General features: G+C 40.7%; 1 long non-coding RNA gene across 1 annotated transcript; it reads right to left on the reverse strand.

Annotated features, from left to right (window-relative positions):
- Positions 1-1,082: 1,082 nt before the first annotated feature.
- Positions 1,083-22,968, reverse strand: LOC137188971 (uncharacterized). Its single transcript, XR_010929569.1, has 7 exons — positions 22,271-22,968; positions 21,884-21,978; positions 20,332-20,399; positions 19,638-19,742; positions 19,354-19,400; positions 12,205-12,417; positions 1,083-2,092 (listed from the first exon to the last, which is right to left on the reverse strand). It is a non-coding gene; the product is annotated as an uncharacterized lncRNA (long non-coding RNA).
- Positions 22,969-23,621: the final 653 nt, after the last annotated feature.

Raw genomic sequence — 23,621 nt, forward strand, 5'->3', positions numbered from 1 at the left:
GGTAGAAAAAGATGGAGGGAGGGAGAGACTGATAGGATAATTAACTGTGTGACAGATATACTTGACTCAGAAATATAGGTTATACGCACTTTATTGAGGTATTCAGGACATTGTTGGATGGTGATGAGCAAGGGAGAGCCAGAGATAGAGAGGTGAGGGAGTCCAATGTACTTAACTGAGGCATTTAGGGCAATTTTATTTTCACTGCTATAATTAAACAAATTTCTGGACAGACTGAGAGGCATATAACAGCTTTCAAATTGAGATGATACTTCAAGTTCAAGACTCTCTCCCAATGGGACATTTACCAAGAAGCAAAGTAATTCTTTACCAAACTAAAGACAGGGATGGAATACAGAAGCATTTATGGCAAATTAGATACAATAAGATACAATTAGATGCGATAAATAGTAAGTGGAGGGAGCTGGGTGACACATTTAAGTGTCAGAATTAGACACATTTACAGCACCAGGAATAACTTATAACAGCGTATTTGATTAGGGAAGAATTTATATAGGCATCAATGACATTGTTTTACTGACTGTAATCTTCACAATTACATTAAAGGGGACCTATTCCTTATTTTTAGTCATATATATAGTGTTATATAGTGTTATAGTGTTGGATGCTCATATTAAATGTGGCCAAAGTGTCAAATAATGAGGTAAACGTATGTAGAAGTAACCCCTGTGAGCAAAAAGCACCAGCTTCAGATTGCTCTGAACGCTTGGTTTCCTTACTTTCAGCCTGACGTCGGCTCATGAGGGATTTCTTTACATAGTCATCTGCTCTGCAAACATCATGGCATTTTTCCATTGTTTTGCGAGTAGTCACACAGTGGCACACTAGTGTTTTCCATCACACAGCAGAGCAAAGTAAAATTAGTAGTTTACCTGTTGGAGGTGTGCTGGTTGTCTGCAGCTCTTCATCAAATGTCATCATCACTGTGGCTGTTTCTGCTTGTACTATTCCTCCCTGCATTATTTCTATCTGATCTGCTCAAGAAAGAGCTCCAAATATGTCCATATGTTGTTGTGTCAAAACGGTTTTCAGCGCCACTAACAAAGTTCTGCTAATTCGGTGAGGAACACGTTTAATTTCCTGTAAATTCTTCACAATAAAAGTCTCCCATTATTTAGTGGTTTAAAAGCTTTTAATATGAAGCTGCAAAAGCAGGAAATGTTGGGTTTTCATCAGCAGTAACTTAACACAACATAAAGTGGAAAGCTGGCCAATCAGAACAGTGTGGAAGGCCTAAACAGACAGGAGCTAAGACTGCCTGTCAGAGACAGAGGCTGAACTGAATATTAATTAGAGGTGTTTCACTGACTATTTATTGGCAACTATGGGCGTTACAAGGGTGGGACAAGATGTGCACCAAATTTCAAGTTGATTGCGATTTATAAAGGGAAACCAGCGTGGGACGTGCTTGCCCACTGTGTTATAAATCAGAATATTTCTGTGTGTAAGCACTTTCTGTGTTTTGTCTGTATGCCACCTTTTGATGTGACTCCACTAGAGTAGCTTTGCATGATTCACAGTTAAAAAACTCTGTATTTATCTTATACTGGACAGACTTAGGTGGAATCAGATTCACAGTTGTTGACTCAGGACTCGAAGGATGCGAATGGACGAAACACAGAAAGTGCTTACACTTAAAATATTCTGATTTATAGCAGTGCACATGCATTTCCCACACAAGTTTCCCTTTATAAATCACAATCAACTTGCAGTTTTTACAAGCAACGCATCACATCCACACACTGGCACATGGTAGCAGGGTTGCCTGGGGATAGGGATCGAGGTAGAGCCAACATGACCATCAGTGTCAGGGGGTAAAGCCCCATTCCTTAGCTGTGCCTTATTATGGAGCACAGCACACATCCTCACAATTTGGCACACCTTTTCAGGCTTGTATGACAGTTTTCCACCTGTGGCATCAAGGCAATGCCACTGCCCTTCAGAAGCCTGATGGTGCTCTCCACAACAGCGCTTGCCTGGCTGTGGCACACATTGTAGTTTCTCTCCTCTATGCTCTGTGGGTTGAGAAAAGGGGTTAGCAGCCACCACTGGTGGGGATATCCACTCTCACCTGCAAGGTTAGAGAATAGGTTAGGACCTGCAGTAGAGGAAAGTTTTATACATTAATCATCTGTACGTAGAAGCCAGCCATCACACACAGCTCAGCCTCAAGTCTGTGCCCAACACTGCTATTTCTCAATATAAACGAGTTATGGGTTGACTCAGGCCACCGAGCCACTACATTCATCAGTAAGATGTCTGCATCACCCATGATTTGGACATTAATGGAATTAAAATGCTTTTGTTTAATGAAAACAAATTCATTCTCACCTGGTGTCCTTATAGAAACATGAGTACAGTCAATAGCACCGATTACATTTGGGAAACTCGATACTGCTGCAAATTGTGCTTTTTTATTTGCCTGTTCACCCACCGTGTAAGGGAACTTTATGAAGAGATGCAACAAACCAATTATATTTCCTAACACATCTGTCATAACACGGTTAAAGGTTGGCTGAGATATCCCTGACCTGTCAGCCAATTCTCTCTGAAAAGTGCCCGTTGCCAGAAATCCCAGTGTTGTCAGGACTTGAAGTGGGAGTGGCACGGCTTGGTTTCTGTGGTTGCTTCTTTGTAAAGCTGAGCCCAATACAGCAGAGAGATCCAAGCGAACAGCTTGTGGAAGTCGGAACTGGCTTATAAGCCACTCATCATCATCGCCCAGTAAATCTTGCTGGTCTCTCTCTCTGAAATCTTCCATTCACCACATCCTCCAATAGAGCCAAATCAGCCATTGTGTGTCATTATGCATTATGACTACATGCCTTTTTATACCCACTCATTTGATTCTATCTGAAAAGCTACTCGGTTGCATAGCACCTTCAGGTGTGGGAATAACCCTGATTGTAAATAATGAAAGGGCCATTATCTCACTGACAGTTCTGCGCAATGAACATGTGATAATTATAATAATGAATTTTATTTGTATAGCACCTTTCAAAACACAGTACAAAGTGCTTTACAAGAAAAACACATTTAATACACAGAAATAAGATGATCTAAAAGCACTAAAAACTAAGCACATTATAAAACACAATATCTAATATTTGATAACATATGAACCTATACCCTCGTAACTTCCTGACTGAGGCATCGAAAACAGCATCGGTGTAAACGTAATTTATCCTGCTGTTCACCTTATTATTTATGAGAATACATTTCATAACATGCAAGTATTGTTTACCAATTACAGAGCATATTTGAGGGATTCTTTTGCAATACCAGGAATCTCTATTTGTATTTATTATCCTTAATCATGTTTTTTTTGTGTACACTCCATGGAGTATCATTCAAACAGGTGTTTGTTATTCATTGTCAGAATGGCTTTTATCCATTTTTGCAAATGAACTTTTCATATATCATACGTGAGAGGTAATATTTTGATTTATTTTTTGTTTTTATGGTATCAATCTCACACTGTTTCTCATGTTTCATCCTTCTACCATTGGAGTCGCAGTTTCTCATTTTTGCAGTTTATGTGCGTACGTGTGGGTCAGAGTTTTTGTGGAAAGTCTGTTTTTTATAAATCCCAAAGTTTGCTTAAAAACTGGCGCACAACTTCTTTTGTGCGTACGCAAAGGTTATATATGAGGTCCCTGATCTGTCCAGACTGAATCTGTAACCCCATCACACATCAGCACCAGATAATCTTTTCAGACCATCGACCCCAGCTATACCTCAGATCAGGATTTCCCTTCCAAATGTCAGGATATAAAATGGCCTGATAATCTTTTAGTGTGTCCTCAGCCTGATAAGAAAAGAAGAGATGGCCTGTGGGTCAGAGAGATTGTCCTGTTACAGAAAGGTTGGAAAGAGTCCAACTGTTATAAGACTGTCTCTGCTGAGAAATGTACATTTCGTGTTGTAGACATAGAAAAATCTTAAAAGAGATAGGTTGCTCAAAAATAAATTTAAAAAAAGATAAACATAAAACAACAGAGATTCAAAAGGAAGTCAAGAACAAGTCTTGAAAGTTAAACAGTGTTTTGTGTGAAGTTTGCAAACATTAGCTGTAATTAACAGTCACCAGCATAAGCTACTGGTCATACCAGATAAAGAAAAGGCTGTATCAGCAAAACAGAATAATGAGTGTGCAGAACTGAGAAAGGATGTGTTTTATTCCTCATGAATTCAACATTTCATTTGTAAGAGGAAAAATGTATTCATTTTTCAAAAGTTACATTGTCTCACTTTAAGTGCCACTCTGCAATAAAGCATTGATTGAAAAAGTACACTAAATCAAGCAAAAGTCAAAAGGAAGACGTGATCGAATCAGTAGTTCTGCAACACCGCAACCAAAGTAAGCATTAAGGGATATTATGTGCAAAAGATTATGTGACTCTGCAGAGATCCTCCTCAAAAAGAACATCTTTTTCAGGGTCTTTAACCATGAGAATGTTTGGAAAGTGCGGATTGAAAGCAGCACTTATCAGACATTGGCTGGGCTGGGTCCCAAAAAGTGGGCTGTGGGAAGATTAAACTGAATCCCTTAATCATTTTGCAGAAACAGTTGATGGATTTTAACCAGAAAAAAGTCTAATTTAGTTTGAAGCTATGGGCTCTCTGGTGCTGCCAAAACGTTTGATGTCCCTGCAATAATTTTAAATTTAAGGAATAAATTTGTACTTATGATATAGAGTTAAGGAGTGTGACCTGACATACTGTGACATAGCATGCTTATTTTAAAAAGATTACCCTTTTTACACTGAACAGCAGTCAAATCATAGTACATTGTAGTCCTTCATGTGGCCTTGCCAGACTTTCTTTGGATTACCTACCTTCCAAAATCTATGCAAAAGAAAATAAAGTAACCTTTCCTTTCCACTGTATTTACTGAGCTTTCACACAACAGCCTGGTCACTTTCTATTTTCCCACTATAGCCATTCGACATCAGTTTGCTGTATCCTCTGGGTCAACTGAGCCAAAAACTACAATACTTACCTGCTTTTACTTCACTTAAATTGTTTTGTTATAATTTTTCTTCAATCGAAATCATACTTTCACTAGAGTATATATGCACCTCTGCACCTCTGCTACATTATACAGAGAGCAGACTGACTCATGGCCTATGAGTCACTATTGTTTGTTACCCTGATTTCTTGCACAAAAGCCTCTTTTCTTTATTTCCCTCATGTCACTACTCATGCTGGTGGAGAATATTGACTGCATGATTACTATCCCTCATTTTTGTTGGGGATATTTCTACTTTTCCTTGGAGAATTTCCTCTGTCTTTTTGACTCAGATAACATCTATTTTTGATAAGCTCGCACATGTAGTGATTCGGTACTCCACTTTCCAGAGGTCACCTGTCAATCAAAAGTATATTCATGTGGAAATAAATTCCTGTAAATTAACACTGTTTTGAAGGTTGGTGTCTTTTTATTGTCTCTCCGTGCATGACATCTAATATGCATGGATATTGCATGTTAACTGCCCAGTTCCTTTTTTTGATTACAAACAAATTGGAATAGAGAGGAAATTTGACGAAAAATGACCTACCGGACAGTGACCTTGTGTCCCCATTCAACAGTATTCTAAAACTACACTGTGTATCAATGACAACAAGTCCTCATACCTGACAAATGACCAAATAATTCCAATTTTGATAATTTGCTGCTTCCCATTGTATTCCAAAACAATGGACATGAGCATTTCCTGATTTGGCAACTGACCAGCATGACAACATTGTTTTCCAGTTCTTCCCTTCTTCAAAAAGTTAAGTTTATGTTAGCATTGGTAAAGATCATGGCCATGGTGAAAAGTAATCAATGTGTACTGTTGTTATAGATTGGTTTGGACACATTCACCCAACCATTTACACCTCCTTGAGAGCCTTTGCAGCCCAATAACAACACGACATTATGTCTGCCTTTGCTTCTGAAAAGGGGCAGATCATTATTCACATTGCCAAAAGAGGTTACTTGTCAGGAAAACTTAACATAGATCATTTTAAGCATTTGAACTAATGACAAATGCTGCTGTTTTTCTTGTGTTTGACTACTAGTAAAAGTACTTTTACAATGATATATTACTATAGCATTCATTCATTGTCTGATTTGCTGAGCTGCAAGCTTTCAGATTCTTAATTTCCATTAAACATTGCATTGTGGGAATATAGTGTCCATTAACACCTCTCTCAAGACACAAAATTAATGTTCATGTATACTGTTTATGCATGTGGGAGAGACCATGAATGTTTATGCCACATTCATGCCATACTGATTTTATTGCAAACACAAACTGCCAGCTGGAGGAAAAAAATGTTCACACCTCCATCCCTATGGAAATTAAAGAAGAATGTGTGAATTTCTGTAGGCTACAGTGTTGTCAACTTGGCATCTCAAACTATAGAAATGTGTCAGCACAGGTGCCAAGCACTGCAGTGAAAGCACAGATATTGGCAGTGCAAACAAATGAAAATCACAGTTATTAGCTATAGTTACAGTATTGCAATGAATTCTACCTAGAAATAACTGAATTTAAAATGATAACTAAGACAGAATTCTAATATGAAACTCAGCTGAATTAAACTTTTTACTGCTTTAGCTGTATGCAGTGTTAAAACATAAACATAGCATTTGTGTTGTCATCTAAGGTTTGCAAGACTAGAAGTGGGTTTATGGCTCAGTGCCACCTTGTCAAACCCAGACAATTCCAATTTGAGAAACTGGCTGCAGTCTGCAACCACTGTAGTTGATATTCACCTAGCAAAAATGCCCCCAAACGTACACCATTTTAGCTGTGTTACTATCTCGATGTTGCAATAATTTCGAAAACACACTACAAAGACACACATTAGATAAAGTGAAGTTAGCTTTTAAGGCATGCTCTTTGTGGGAAAATTTTCTTTTTGAGTTCTAATATTCTGCAACTATAAATCTCTAAATTTTTGCCTTATAATTCTGCTACCTTGACAGGTCCCTAGTTTGGTTTGGTTCGGTTATTTCCAAATTTCTCTCTTCATTGTTCTGACTGTGCCAATTGTTTGGGTCCATATGTGTCATGTTGGAAGTAGATGGCCAATGGAGACGGATAGTAGCCAATGCATTGCCTTAGCTTGGCAAGCTATCAGGTTTCAAATTTGGCAGCTCCAATTGGATACAGCTGGATTTGGTCTCAATTTTATGCCTGTACAGAACATTGTATCACTAGAGAGAATTTGGGAATTTCCCATTCATTTCAATACAGTCGGTCATTACAAAGTCAGCATCTAGTGGTCATTCGAGGAACTGCATCTTAGAGCACTTTAGTACTTGCTCCAACATCCAGCTACCACTTGAATAAGAAAATAAAGGTAAAAAAAGGTTATTGTGTTAAATAGCTATTTTTTTATCATTGCAAATGATGAAAATAGTATTTCTTTAATCAAAGAATTTGGTCACCATGTGCTGCAGCATCAGTGGACTGGCTTGCTTGTGTACAAAACGGCCTCAGAGAATCAGTGAAATCAGCCTACAAGCCATGCTTATTGGCTCACAGCTCCACTGAATAATGGCTTTTTCTTCTCCCTTACCCTGTCTTATATCATTACCACTGAGTACAGGAGAAAGATAATGATATGTACATATTCAACCTGGGTGACATGCCTTGTAGGGAGCTACCAAGCAGACAATCCCCTTTTCTCTTCGCTCAAACTCTGTTTTCTCTTTTTTTTATCCCAGTCTCTCCCTCAGCAGACGTGGGGCATTTGTTATTTGCCCCCTAACCTAGTATGTTTTCTCTCACAATAATTTATAAATAGGGTGCTGCTTAGCATATCAAAAGACTGAAGCGAGGAGAGAGAGAGAAGATGTTGGAAAGACAGCGAGAGGAAGGAGAAAAAACAGAGTGAGTTTATGAACTCCGCTTGAGTGTCTGTGCCACTGTCACTCACACTGCATGTGTTGATATTAGGCTGTATTCAGACCAAATCAGGCATTACAATGCACCTCTGCAGGGTTGTGCGGAGGTGTGGGTGTGCTTATTTGTAACCGCTGTGAAACAATCAGAAAATAACATTTTATTTATCTCATTCATTGGCTTTCTTGCTACCACTGCTCGCTCACTTCATTCACTCTCTTGCTCCCTCGATCACCGCTGCTCTCTCTCTCTCACTGGTGCTCTCAGCTCATTTGCGTGGTCTCTCTCTCTCTTTTTCTCTCATCTTTTTCAGAAGGCTGTCAGCAAAGTCTAACTTTACTTTTAACGTTATCAAATGAAAAGAAATGTCCTCCCCTTGTCCTAGTAAAGTTTTTGCCCTCCCTCATGGCAGGATTGCACAGCTCTGATCAGTCTGATCACCGGCTGTGATTGGCCACTGCAGCATGACGTCAAGTTGCATTTCTCCAAAAGTTGATTCTAATTCAACTTTCTCACTGCAGGCTGCTGCGGCCCCCACCCCTACAGCCTAAATGCACTACCCCCATTCAAAAGGATGGGGAGACTGGTGTTTTCACTCTAATGCCTGATTTGGTGTGAATTCAGCCTTAGCTTTGGTGCTCCTTTGTGACTGGCTAAGTGTTAACCCACTGCTGAAGAGTTTAAGTTAATTAATTATTGATGATGTCATTTTCTGATATCTGGGCACATTTGACCACATGACATCATTATAACATGTATTACATTATAGGAGTTGCTGGGATTAACACGACCTATAACTTCTCTTTTGGCTGCACCTCTGTGTGGCCATTTATTCATACACACACACTGACAATGACAAAATGGCAGTAACACAACACCAGCTATTACACCATCTGGTGCTGCTGTTACTATGGTACCCACAGATGTCTTAAAAGGAGCAAGTCAACATTTCACTGTGTACAGCGTGAAGATAACTACCCAGTGTGTGCTTAACAACCTCTTCTCAACAGGTTTGGTGAATTCTATCCTTTAGTCCATGTAGGGTCTGCTACAACATAGTAATATATTCAGCTGTAATCATAGATGTCATGTAGTAAGATTTCACTAAAACATGAATGTACTGTTTGACAGTTCATTCTTGACCTTAGAAACAAACAAACAAGCAAAAAAATAAGTAAATCTTTACTCAAGATCCACTTACTTCCATACCAACTGGGCTAACTCCATCTGTTGAGGAAGACTGTGTAATACAGTCAAAAGTTCCAAAACAAGATGAGTGAGTGGACCTTGAGTTATGATTGTTTTGTCAATTTTGTCAGTGAGTATACTCTGGCAGAGGCCCCTGTCCGTGAGGTCTTCAACTGTTACCTCTGGAGGAATTTCTCCCTCATCCTGGGGAAGGTTGGAGACATGGAATTCAAGTGAGCCATGTTCAGGACCTTAGTCATGGAGGTGGCTGCTCAGAGTTGTAGCCGGAAGGTTGTCTATGCCTGTCGGGAGTGGCAACTTCCTTCACTGCTGGTGGATGCTAGCGGTGAAGGAGGTTGTCAAGCTGAAGAAGGAGGCCTTTCGGGTCTGGTTGGCCCAGGGTTCTCCTGAAGGACCCAAAGGGTGGCAGCTCAGGTGGTTACTCAAGCAAAAACCTGGGTGTGGGAGGAGTTCAGGGAGGCCATGAAAAAGGACTTTTGGTTGGCTCAAAGAAGTTCTGGCAAACCCTCACCTTACTCAGGAAGGTGAAGCAGGGCTTAGCCCAAGCTGTTTTCAGCAAGGGTGGAGAATTGCTGACCTTCACCAGCAACACTATCAAGTGGTGGAATGAACACTTAGAAGATCTCCTAAATCCAACGGACATGCCCTTTATGGAGGAGGCGCAGTTGGATGACTCGGGGGAAGCCTCAATCATATCCCTGCCAGAGGTCTCTGAGGTACTCAAAAAGCTCCCTGGTGGCAAAGCACCAAGTGTGGATGAGATTCGCCCTGAGATGCTGAAGGCTCTGGACATAGTTGGGCTGTCATGGCTGGCTTACCTCTTCAGTGTCTCATGGAGATTGGGGACAGTGCCTGCAGACTGGCAAACCAGGGTGGTAATTCCCATTTTCAAAAAAGGGGACTGGAGGGTGTGCTCCAACTATCAGGGGAACACACTACTCAGCCTCCCAGGGAAAGCTCATGCCAGGGTGCTGGAAAGGAGCTCTCTGGCTGATTGTTGAACCTCTGAGTCAGAACAATGCAGATTCCATCCTGGTCGTGGAACAGTGGACTAGCACTTCACCCTGGCAAGGATACTTGAGGGGTCACAAGACCTCACACATCCAGTCTACATGTGCTTTGTGGACTTGGAGAAGGCTTATGACTGTGTCCCTCGGGACACCTTGTGGGCAGTACTACAGGGGAATGCGAGCCATTCGGTTTTTATATAACCACAGTGAGAGCTGTATCTGCATTCTTGGCAGTAAGTCAGATCCATTTTCAGTGGGTGTTTGGCTCCACCAGGGTTGTCCCCTGTCAGTGATTCTGTTTGTGATTTTCATGGACAGAATCTCAAGGTGCAGTCAGGGGGAGGAGGGTGTCCAGTTTGGGGACCTCTGGATTGTTTCTCTGCTTTTTGCAGATAATGTGGTTCTGTTGGCTTTAACACGCCATGACGCCACTGGGATGGTTTGCAGCTGGATGTGAAGTGGCTGGAATGAGAATCAGTACCTCCAAATCTGATGCCATGGTGCTCTGGGTTGCTGCCCCAAATGGAGGAGTTTAAGTATCTTGGGGTTTTTCACTTGTTCACAAGTGAGGGTAAGATGGAGCATGATTTTGACAGGCAGATCAGTGCAGCATCAGCAGTAATGCGGGTGTTGTACCGGACTGTTGTGGTGAAGAAAGAGCTGAGCCAGAAGGCAAAGTTCTCAATTTACCAGTCGGGCTACATCCCAACCCTCACCCTAAGCTTTGGGTAGTGACTCAAAGAATGAGATCATGGATACAAGTGGCCAAAATGAGTTTCCTCCAGAGATTGTAAGGGCTCAACCTTAGAGATGGGGTGAGGAGCTCGGACATCCAGGGGAGCTTAGAGTAGAGATGCTGCTCCTTTGCATTTGGTACACATCATACCTCACTGACTGCCAACAATTCATGCTATTAAGGAACCACAAGTCTGGGTGTTCGAGGGTTTCACTGGGTGTACCCCAGGGGTCAGTCTTCAGTCCACTTCTTTTCACCATTTACCTCCACTCTCGTCCGTCACCATGGGGTCCATTTTCACTGTTATGCCGATGACACACAGGTCTACATCTCCTCCAAACCCACCACTGCCATCCCCCCCACCTCCCTCATCACCTGCCCTGACAACATCCGGAGCTGGATGAGCAGGAACTTCCTGAAGCTGAACGGCAATAAAACCAAGGCCGTGCTCATCGGCTCCAAATCCACCCTTACCAAATCCCAACTCACCCCAGCTCCACCCATCATCGTCAATGGATTCCCTGTACCCTTTGCCCCACAAGTCAAGAGCCTCAGTGTCATTCTGGACAGCACCCTTTCATTTGCACCCCATATTCAAAACATCACCCCGACTGCATTCTTCCACCTTCGCATCTCCAGACTCCGCCCATCACTGTCCCAATCCAGCATCGAAATCCTGATTCACTCATTTATCACGTCCCGCATTGACTACTGCAATGCCCTCCTCACCGGACTCCCCACCAAACTTGTCAACAGACTGCAAATGATTCAGAACTCGGCCGCCCGGATCATCACCCGTACCAAATCATCCGACCACATCACCCCTGTTCTCATTCAACTTCACTGGCTCCCTGTACAATACCGCATCCACTACAAAAACCTCCTTCTCACCTATAAAGCTCTCCACAACCTAGCCCCAACTTACCTCCACGACCTCCTTCATGAATACACTCCCTCCCGCACCCTCCGCTCTACTGGACTCTTATCCGTCCCCACGTCACACCTCAGTACCATGTGTGCCCAAGCCTTTAGCTGCTCAGCACCCAGGCTCTGGAACTCTCTCCCCCTACATATAAGACAGTCAGACTCAATCACCTCATTTAAGTCCCACCTGAAAACTCACCTGTTCAAACTGGCATACTCTCTATAACTGGACACTGTGCACCTCACCTGTTTTTAAGCTAATGTTTTGTTTTAATTGATGTTTTTTTTTAAATTCTTTTATGCTTTTATTTTTTGTAAGGTGACCTTGAGTGACTTGAAAGGCACCTCCAAATAAAATGTATTATTTTATTATTAAAGGAGCCAGCTGAGGTAGTTTAGGTACCTGGTTACAATGCCTCCTGGATGTCTCCCTCTGGAGGTGTTCCAGGTGTGTCCAACTGGTAAGAGACCCCGGGGCAGACCCAGAACACCCTGGAGGGGCTACATATCTCTTCTGGCCTGGGAACACCGGGCTCCCAGGAGAACCTGGAGGGCGATGCCGGGGTGAAGGATATTTGGGTTTCCTTACTCAGTCTGATGCCACCGTGACCTGGTCCTAGATCAGCAGCAGAAAATGGATGAATGGACGGAATATACTGAGCTGATATCATTCCATTCTCATGTAGTTGAATTTTATATTTTTTATACTGGTATACTGAAGTCAAACAGATATCTAATGAACTAGCTGACTAGGAATGACTATGTATTGCTGCTAGTTGCTAAACATAATGAATGAAAAATGAAATATTCACTTTTTATTATCTTTGTGTGTTACTGAATTTATTTTAAAAAAAATACACATAGGCATGTAATTTTTATTTGAAATGTAAGACAAACTCACTTTTGAAAACAACAATTTCACATGTAATATGTATGTGGTATGTGGCACATGAGGTTATGTGTTTTTTGGACATTTTACATGTTAAAAATGAATTTCACAGGTGCATTTTTATAAGACTATGTGATTGCATTACAGTATTTAAGAATAGTTAACAAGAAGCTTTAAAATCTGTAGCATTTACCTCAGGCTGGACTAAATGTTGTGTACAAAAATGCTGTGTATAATAACCTAGACAATGTCCTATTCTGGTTATAAGAAAAACTTTTCCCATATCTACTAGGTTATTACTGACAAACATGCTAGTTTCTGTAGCTTCTACCCTTCTGGCTCACCCGTTTTATCATTTGCAGCAAAACAGAGACACACAGGAGAGTCAATGGAGAGCAGGGTATGAGGCATGGAACAAGAAGTTTATTTTCCCTGACAAGTTGAATTAAGAACGGGGCAGAGGTATTGATCACCAGAAAGGGGCTTATTTTGCAGTCACCACAGATATTTTGTTTATTACACTGTCACTGTCATTTACAAACACCCAAGTTGCCATATGGGATAATGCAGGCTGAGGTGTCCTAAAACACAAAAAACAATGAACACTTCATCCTGTATTATCCCACTTATACCACAAGGAAAAAACAGAAGCTGTGTTCAAATCATTATGCATTTTTAATAGTATTTATAACATTTTAACCAGGAGTAGTTTACACCTGGTAGAGAAGAAGATATAGTTTGACAATAGGCCTATTTGCCTTCTTGCTGAGAGACGATCGATAGCACTGTCATATCTACGAGTATGAAACTACAGACAGGAGAGGGTTAGCTTTGCTTTGCTTAGCTTAGCTTAGCATAAAAACCTGGAATGGGAACACAGCTAGCGTGGTCCTGCCTGAAGGTAACAAAGTTTGCCTACCAGCACCTCTAAAGCTCACTAATTACAGGTATAGTGGCTTCCTGCCCCCCTCCCCACCACGGTGCACTGCGGTGTGGCCATGGACTAAACCATTGAGATATAATGTTTCTAAAGGGTAATTCATGTAGAAAACATTTTAATTGTTTTTGACGTCAGACAGAAGATGTCCATTTTATCAAATGTATCAATTCACACTGACTATGAGACACCTACGGGACCCTTTGTGTTTTTTTTTCTATAATAGTATTTTCTCTGGCACATTTACTGAAGCATAATCTCCAGAGAAAGCTGTTCAAATCACATAAATCTCTTGCTATTCATATGCTGTGAACTTATTACCGGTATCTATACTGATTGATCAAGGACCCAGTGCCACTCTGAGCATTCTAATTTCACTATGGGAATATTTTCCCTGCCAGCTATGGTGGGTGGGAAATAAGACCAAAGAATCAATCAATAAAAATAACAGTTTTCTCCCTTTGCACTCCTCATTGAGCCTACTTGAAAACTATATTTGGCCATACATTTCTGCTGTGAGCCTGGTGAAGGCAGTTTGGCTGCTGTCCTTTCAGCACCTTAGGAGCTGTGCTGCTGTCAGGACAGCTGGTTCTGATGATATTGGCTGTCGAACTGAGGTCGATTTGGACGATTCAGTTGTGCTTGTGTCTAGATTCTGATGTGGATTCCCAGTAACTCTCAGCAAGAAAGCAAATAAGCACATTTCCCAGAAAATAGAACTATTCCTTTAAACAGTAAGGCACTGTGAAGCTTAAATACTGTTGCTATGGTTACCTACATTTTAAGATCATGTATCCTGTGCACTGATTTAGAACAGGTTAAACAGTTTGAGTTCCCCTGATGTACTATTTTATTGGACACATTTCTGCCAATCAGGAACAAGTACTTTGCTTGGACATCATATAACCAATAAATATTGTCTTTGTTGCACCAGATGTTGCTATTTTTTTTATCCTCCAAATGCAGGTGGATGGTGAGAAATATGCATATTTGCTGACTAGTCACACAAAGCGGTGTGTTAGATATGCATAATAACAGGCTTCCCCCTGAAACAGGCCTTAACCAGACAGTGACCCACTATAAGAATACAGTGCACATGTGAACAAAGCCTCTGTGTCTTCATGTGGAAACTGGGGCTTGGACTGAGTCTTGGCTGAGCGGCAGGCCGAGCCCATCGGGACAGTGAGGTGCATCTGAGCCCAATTAACCTCTGTCTCTATCTCTGTGTGTCTCGGTGGACGCAGGAGATGACCCCTGGACTGAACCATGACAGGCTCACACGGTGAGAACAGCACCCTGAAAAAACACCACAGACAGCTGATACATCCTAGAAAGGGGGGATTTTTTTTAGCCGTTGTTGTGTTTATGTACGTTTACTACAGACCCAGCTGCTAACCTCCTGTCTCCGTCCCTCTCTAGGACACTTAACAATCTGCATATGCTTCTCTGTGACTCTGCATTTCCATATTTCCACACGCTCTGTACACATCAGCTGTTTGTAATAAATAGGGGAGCACCTCATGCCGCGGTGCATGCTGCTAAATAAATAATGAGCTATCAAACACTGCCGATTTATGTAAAACTACCAAGCATTGTAAGCATTTATTTTCCTTTCGTCTCCAGTTGAGAGAATAATGGGCTGCACACTCTGCTCAAAACAAGGTGTCACTATTAGGGTTAAAGCTGTCCTGCCGAGCTGATAACATGCAATAATTCTGCCTGGACTGTTACACCCATAAAATGTGTCACATTTGCCTTGTCCAGAACTGATAGCCAAATGATTTTCAAGTGATTATAACATGTCAGAATGATGCAGAAAGTATCCTGCACACATTGAGACTCCTTGTTAAGGCTATTCTTATTTTGGGGGGGTTTGGGTTACATAGCCTGTAGAGGTGCAGCATATAGTGTTGAATATCTCATTTTAGTCACCTGATACTGAAGAAGAAACAATAGTCAGGCCAAATAAAGTGTTGCCAACTTATCTCTTCAGTGTCCCCAGCTTTTTCTTATTTGTCATTTTTGACCATAACACTGAACCTTATCTCAGAATGAATCCATTTTATACTCTGACTCTATATCTAACATGATCCATACAGGCACTGGGTATCTAAAACAAGTTTTTTAGTATGTGACCTCTATAAAAGGAAGCAATGTGCACTTGTGACCTCAGACTGCATGTTGTATATGTCTTTCTCTGATTGAAACATTTGAATCATTTTAGAGGCCTTTAAGAGGTAAAAGTATTTAGGAAACAGCAATGTCTTCTAAAACTTAGTTGTGCTCATTTATAACTTAGCTGAATTAGCACATTTTTATTTTTATTATCAGCATAACCAGGAAATGCTTATATTATACATATCTGCAAACTGTTCATTGGCAAAGTAAAATGCGAATATTGAAATACAATATGTGCAAAACATTCAGTTTCAACACATTTCATTTGTTTTCGTACAATATGCACTCCTGGCAGCTAAAACGTGATTAACATTCTTTTGGTTCTGTTCAGACATGTCGGTTAATGATTGGGAAACACAGTGGTCCTGGTTAAATATATCAAAATATATCATATTTAATAAATATTGGGACGCACTGATTTTCCAAAATTTAAAGGATAAGGCTGGCAATTTTCTATATTTTTCATATTGTCAACATATCTCATGTGCAGACCCAAACCAACAATGAATAGATCTACTTACTGTGTCTGTGTCCAAAGCCTAATTAAGATAGCCTGACTATTAAAAACACATCAATGAGCCACACTGCTGTACTGGGTGACATGTTACCTCACCATGAGGAGTTTGGTCACATTAGTTTGTTCAGAAATGGCTCCAACAGCGATCACGTTTTCAGTCTCTAGATAGTAGTTCTGTGTAAGGCGGACACCACTAAGCATGTGTGGGAACATAGTTCATATTGTAAACAACTGATATGTTTCCATGTCTTTGCAACTTGTATGAAGTCAACTTTAGAAAATTAAGTGCTCTGTACCGACTACACAATTATATATACAACAGAAATTACATTTTTTCCCCTTCAGATCCCATGTTATGCTGTCAATGGCTGGAGGCAATAAAGAATCCATGCATTGAGCCCAACCAAGAACAAGGTATCGTTAGTGTCCGCTGTTGCCCTCAGTCTCTCCCTCTTAGCACGTCTCTGTTGTATATTCTCTTCTGAATACTCCTCAGCATTTCTTGTGTGTCTGATGTATATTCGTATGCATTGTATTGATCAAAACTTTGACCCAGACAGTAAAATTCTCACAGAACTTTAGTACAAAGGAACATTTCACTCAGTGCAGTGGTGTGGCTCACTGACTTGTTTTTAATAGTTTCTGGACAACAATGAATGTCTACGACACAGAGGAATAAGACATATCAGGCTTTGGATACACACATAATACATGTAAGTAGATCAGTTCATTGTTGATTTATATATAGAAGAATATAGAGAATCGCCAGCCTTATCCTTTAACCAAACAGCAACTGTTCTCTTAGCCAAATGTTTTATAAATAGCCTAAATCTGACAACATGCAAGGCCCAGGATGGAAACCCATTTCTGGGGTCAAAGTCCTGTGATTAGTCCATCCATCCACCTTGACCTCTTTCCTCCGATGTCTGTACTCTATAAGTATGTCACACTTCCTGGATTGGAAAAAAAAAGTTCCCAGTGACATAATCCAGACAGCCATTACTTTTCTCCAAAATCTTTGGCAAATAAAATTAGGAGTATAGCAACGTATTTTGTTGGAGACCGAGGAGCAGGGAAAAGATTCTTTTTCATTTTATAACCCATCAGACATATCCTATGACCTAAGCGCACAATTACAGTTACAGAAATAGTGGCTACATAAACACCACAGGAACCGTTATCTCTGTTTGCACTGGAGGCGTTGATGGTGAAGACATCACAGAGCAGGCTGAAGAAATCCTAACCTCCTTTTCAGTTATGCTGTACAAATATGTGCCCATTAGTGACCTACAGTAGCGAAGCCAATTGAATGGAATTACAGCTACTTTGGGTATGTGATCCATGAAACATCCATCTCCTGTTACAGTGGTGCTAAGACAATCAAAAAACTAAATCCTACGCTGGATAGATACATTCTTACTCTCTTTTTTGCCTCGTTGCCTTCTTTGTTATTTTTCATGAATTCATTATATATTAACTTAGACATCACATGCGGTAATATTTTGTTAATTTCCATGTGGGCGTACTAGGGAGTCATGTCTTTGTTCATGTTCTTGTGCACATGTAGGTCAGTTCAGAATTGGGACATGTTCAGACTGGATTCAAATACTGGCCACAGAACATTCTGGGAATGACAATCAGTCAGAAGTGAGCACCGAGGCTTCTGTGTGAGCGCTGCCTGTGATTAGTGCTGAACTAGACACTGAATATCTTTAGCGGCGCTCCCCCATCCTCATGACTCAGAACCCTGCTGGTTGTCTGTCTAGTTTCCCAAATAGGGACTGATTTACATTTGCTTGGGCATCTGGATAATGTAATTAGCTGGTTGGATAGAAAAGCAGCTGCACTTAGAGTTCAAATGTGTCAGTAAAAAATGACTATTAGTATTAATCTATCCAAATAACAGTAAAAGTCAGATGTTTTGTTGATCCATCAATCCACTTTGACCTCGACCCTCTATAACTAAGTTATACAACACTACTTCCTCCTTTGCACCCGATGTTCTCTTGAGCAAAAGTATATGTGTTTTTTGGGATTTTGCTCAAGCAACTTATTTCATCCTTTTTCTTGGGAGAAAAGTCTGTCTGAAGATCAGTATCACCCTTATTTACAGCCTTATTTGTATATTTATTTTCCTCCTAAGGACAAATATATGGATATATGTACGGTGATGTTGTCACATACCACCTGGAAACTGCAGAACTGTGGTTGTGAATCATTGCACTAGAGCACAAAAGGTGTGTAAATCCACAGTTGAAAATAGTCCAAAAGAAATGCACTATTTAAATTATGAAACTATATATAATTCTTCTTCTTCTTATTATTATTATTATTGTTTTAAAGAGTAGGAGCAGATGGGCTTTTCATGGACTTTGTAGACAATAAGAAAAACACAGAATAAAGCCAGCTTCATCCTTTAGAAAAGACTTAAACTCATGTCATAATCAAATTTATCTGACTCACAGTGCTTTAGCATTTTGAGCAAGTGCAAGTGTAGCACTCATCATCACTGGTCTAAGGACTCAAACCAGTCATATTCTCACCTCTACTTCCAATTTTTGGAATTTATTTTTCTCTTGTGCTACCCCACTGACAGCAGTTTAAAACTTATAGCTTCAAGCAGTGAAATCCTATTGATCCTAACACTGCATAATGCTAAGCCCATTTTTACTGCTTACATTAGACCATCATGAACTGCACACCAGGCCTCAGAATGACAGACTGCAGGCCTTTTGTGACTAAATGCTTACATGATGTGCTTTTTATTGAGACAAGATTTAGAGCAGACTGTAACCTTCCACCCAGTGTGTCCCTCATTTTTCCACTAGTGTATTACACTTCATTACTGTACAGGATTTTACCTTTGGCCTGTTTTCTTCATTGAGGAGTGAACCATGCTAAGAAACAATAACTGAAACATTTCTGATCAAATGTAGAAGGAACCTCTATAGTTAATGTAAATGTGCCTCTTTTCCTTATAACTTTGACATTAAATCTCAAAAAAGGAAAGAAAAGAAAAGAAAAACATTACCTTTACATTATCTCATTTATCATGAGATAAATGTGTTTTCATTTTCCCTGTAAGAGAAGAGAAATAAACTGTGCTTTTCCTAATATCAGATTTGCATCAATATTAGTTTTGCTTCAATGCTGCTGCTGGCAGATAGCTGCAGCAGGACAACAGGTGCCTGTGATACAAACAGGCCAAAGGCACTAATCAGTGAGCGTGGCAGTGTGCCACCCTGCTAGAAAAATCCATGAAACATTATTAAAATGAGGAAATAGAGCGAACAGGCCTCGCCTGAGCAGCACTACCTGTCTGTCTTGTGAATGGGGTGCAGTTACTTTTCTGACCAGATGAGGGCGACACATCAAACATTAATTCTCAGCACAGGAACATCCCCAGCAGTCAGTGAGTGGCTGGAAGGGATAAAACAAGAGCAAATGAGGGGTGCGGTGCATGAATCCATTTAAACACATATTAAAATGCTTTATTTTAATCCAACAAATGGGATTTAGTGCACATAAGATTCAAGGTTTTTCCAGTGTTTGGACACAGGAAGCAGTGTCTCAGCCACATGGCCAGACTACCAACGACAGCTGAGACGGAAGCAGAGTCTTTGCCAACTGTCTGGCTCATTCTCTAGTAGGCCTGCTTCCCTCAGGCCACTCACAGCCAGTGTAGGAACATGTCCAAGACTGTCAAATATCAGCACTCATACACACACACACTCTTGCAGTCCCACATATTAATCTACACCAACACACACAGGAGACTGTAGGAGGAATGCTTGATTTGCTCTTTTCATGCAGGTGGTGTGGCTACTTTTCAGGGTTTCTTGTAAGAAATCAACCACACCCCAGCTTGCATACATTACCATGAATCAATCCATCGAGCGAGAGGGCTTCTTTCATAATACTGAGGAATAAATCACATTAGAAGGCTGCTGGATTTGTCTGAATGAGAAATAATTGAGAGTGAATGTTCTATCAAAACATGATAACTTACTATTTGAAGGGTCCTTAATTACCAGTGGGCTTTGTGGAGTGGATGGGATTTTTATCAAAGGAAGATGGCTGTAATCATAAATGCATTGACAATTACTCAGAGTACGACATTACACTTTCCCTAATGTGTACACTCTAACATACAAAGGACTATTGTCTGTAATAATATATCTCTTAACCAAGGAATTAATTCAGTTTCAGTAAAGGCTCAATGCATCAATTATGCTCTTTACAGGAAACAATCACCTGTTTTTACCTATGAAGTGGAATGAATCAGATATTTTTTTTGGATTCAAACATAATACAATAAGCATTTTGCATGCAATTTTATAAGAATATGACACAAATACTTCTATGAAAGTTCATTCTTGACCTTGGAAATAGTAGTTTGACAAAGACTAATCATAACTCAAGGTCTACTTACTAGCTTTTTCTATGGCTATGGTTGAAAGCTCAGGAGAAACCAAGTAAATGGACCATGAGTTGAAATTATGTCCAAGATAATTTGAGTTTAGACATATCAGTGCATTCAAAAAAGAAGTTTCATCCTTAACAACAGAATATAACCATGCATATGAACCCCTGTAACATACGTAAACTCCATTGAAAAGTGTGCTAAAAATGAGTCCTGCCTGTATATTGAACTTTGTTCTTTAATACATCAGATAATATATTCAAAGTTACTAATTACTAGATAAGGCACACTATCAATAGTGAAAATAGTAGAAATTACTGTACATTACTATTTTTGGTTTTGATTCATTTGCAGTCAACATGAGAAGAGTAAAATAACATACAGTATTCTGTGCTTTCGAGTAGGAATGATAAATGTCCACTAAGTAGAAAGCGGTTTTTAACACTAAAATGAAGTACTTACATGCAGTAGAGGAAAGTATCTCAGTACATTTACTTAAGTGCAGTTTTGAGGTACTTGTACTTGACATGAGTATATTAATTTTATGCTAATTTACACCTCTACTCCACAACATTTCAGAGGGAAATATTGTACTTTTAACTCCACTACATTGAGTTGAGAGATATAGTTACTTATTACTTTGCAGATTGTGATTCTAAAGACATATAATGAGCACACAAGATACAATGTATTGTTATAAAAGCATATACAATGGGTAGAATGATCTCTGGCAGTGAGCTGCTATGTTACAGTGCTGCTACAATAGTTTGTTATATATTATGACAGTGACAAAGCACATTTTGCCTGCATAGTGAGTACTTTTACTTTTTTATACACTTTTATACCTAAATGATATGATAGCCTACATATTTTGTTGTCATGTGCTTTAGTAGCAAAATTAGAAATCAACCATTAATAACCCAGTTATGACAACACAGAATACTGGAACATATGTATTTTAAAACTAACCACCTGTGTGTGAAGGATAATCCCACCTGCACTCAGATTATCTTCTTTTTCAAGTGATGCCATTTATGAAAAAAAAAACAACAAAAACACACACACACACACACACACATCCATCCCCACTGCTGCATAATCATAACCCCTGATACCAAACTGAATTAGATGCACCCACGCTGTGGCGCTGGACTGGTGAAATCCATACTTCCCATCTTTCCATCTTCCCTTTCTCCAGCCTGGTTTTATTTGTGCGTCACTTGGCTGTGCCACCTGTTGCAAGAGGAAACCAGAGGTGAGGCTTCCGGTGAGGCCGAACACTGTCAGGTTTCAGGTCCGAATCCTTTTTCTCCCAGGGGTGTCAGCTGTATGGGGAAGACGCGGGCACTGCGCCATGCTGCCACTACACTCAGCACTCACCCCCCCGACTCATCTCACATGAATGAATAATACATACATACATAGATGGAGAGATTAAACATAGTGAAAAAAATATATCATGTCATTTTTAGAATCTTACAAAATTTTGAAGACAAATTGTATTAGAAACAGGGTGTAGCCGTACCTTTAGGCGCTCCTCTCCTCCTCTCCGGCGCTTCATCCATCTCCTCTCCTCTCCGTCCGATCCGTCCTTTCCTGCAAAACACACAACAAGAGAGAGAGAGAAAAAAATGTGCACTGCATAAGTCTCTGATTGACTAATTTCCCACCTCCTTCTCATTTTTTCTCTTGCAGCCCGTCTGACTGCAGCACTCTTGAATAATAACCCCCTCTTCTCCTCCTCCTCCTCCTCCTCCTCCTCCTCCTCCTCTTCTCCTCTCCTCTCTCTCCTCTCTGTCTTCCTTCTATTAAAATGCCGCTCACAGGCGCGCTCCCGTGCCCGGTTTGAAGCTCTCTCCCTCTCCCTCTCTCTCTCTCTCTCTCTCTCTCCCTCCGTCTCTGTCTCCCTCTCTCTCCAATCAGACCTCGGGGACGCGCTCGGGTCGCGTCGCGCAAGTCAAGCCCAATGCGACGATTTGGCAGGTAAAGCGTTTTTTATCCCTCAAACACAGACACACACACACACACACATGCACTCCCTCAAAGCTTTGATCTTGATCCCCTTGGAGGTTACAAAGGAGGAAAAAAACAGGTGAGACCCCAAAGCATCTATGTAGCCTATAAAAATATTTAAAAAAATTAGATGATCACAACGAACTGTCAGAAATACAGTCATTAAAGTGTGCGCTCAAAATAAGGGATCTGTTTCAAGGTCTAAAGGTTTTTTTTCGGTCTACGTGAGAGCGACCCCCCCGCCCCCCCTTTCCCTCTCTCTCACTCTCTCACCCCCTCCTCCTCCCTCCTCCTCCTCCTCTCTCTACATCTCTGCATTCTCCTCTTTTAGTCGTGTGGGAAGCTCAGTGAATGCGGCTGCAGAAGGAGCCAGCATACTTATGCGCCTGACACGGATACTGTTCTGTCTTACAGGAGGGGGAAACACAAGCTTTCTTTCCTCTCTCTTTTAACTCCCTCCGTTTTTTCCCCTCCTCCCCGAACTGGATCTTTTTGGCTTTATAAATGCCAACATTTCCCCTCCAAGTTCTGGTTGATTTTTCTTTTTTTTATCAGGAGCGATGGACGCGAGAGAAGGCGCGGAGTTTCCAGCTGCACCGCAGCGGACTAAAGGCTGAATAACTGCATTATTCATTTTTACGCACCGGTTTCTGTTGTCCTGACTTGTCTCTCTTGTTTCTCTCTGTGCTTTCCGCTTTTTTTCATCAGGGAGAGGAGCTTCGATATCCCCATAGCCCGTCTTTTTTTTACATCCGTCCTTTTTGATTACCTCCCGTTGGATGGAGACTGAAATGAGCATCTTTTCTGCCGCTGCCTGCAAATAAACTGATCACTAAAGAGAAAATAACTGTTTCGCACGGGGT

Source organism: Thunnus thynnus, chromosome 9, assembly GCF_963924715.1.
Source record: "Thunnus thynnus chromosome 9, fThuThy2.1, whole genome shotgun sequence".
NCBI classification, from domain to species: Eukaryota; Metazoa; Chordata; class Actinopteri; order Scombriformes; family Scombridae; genus Thunnus; species Thunnus thynnus.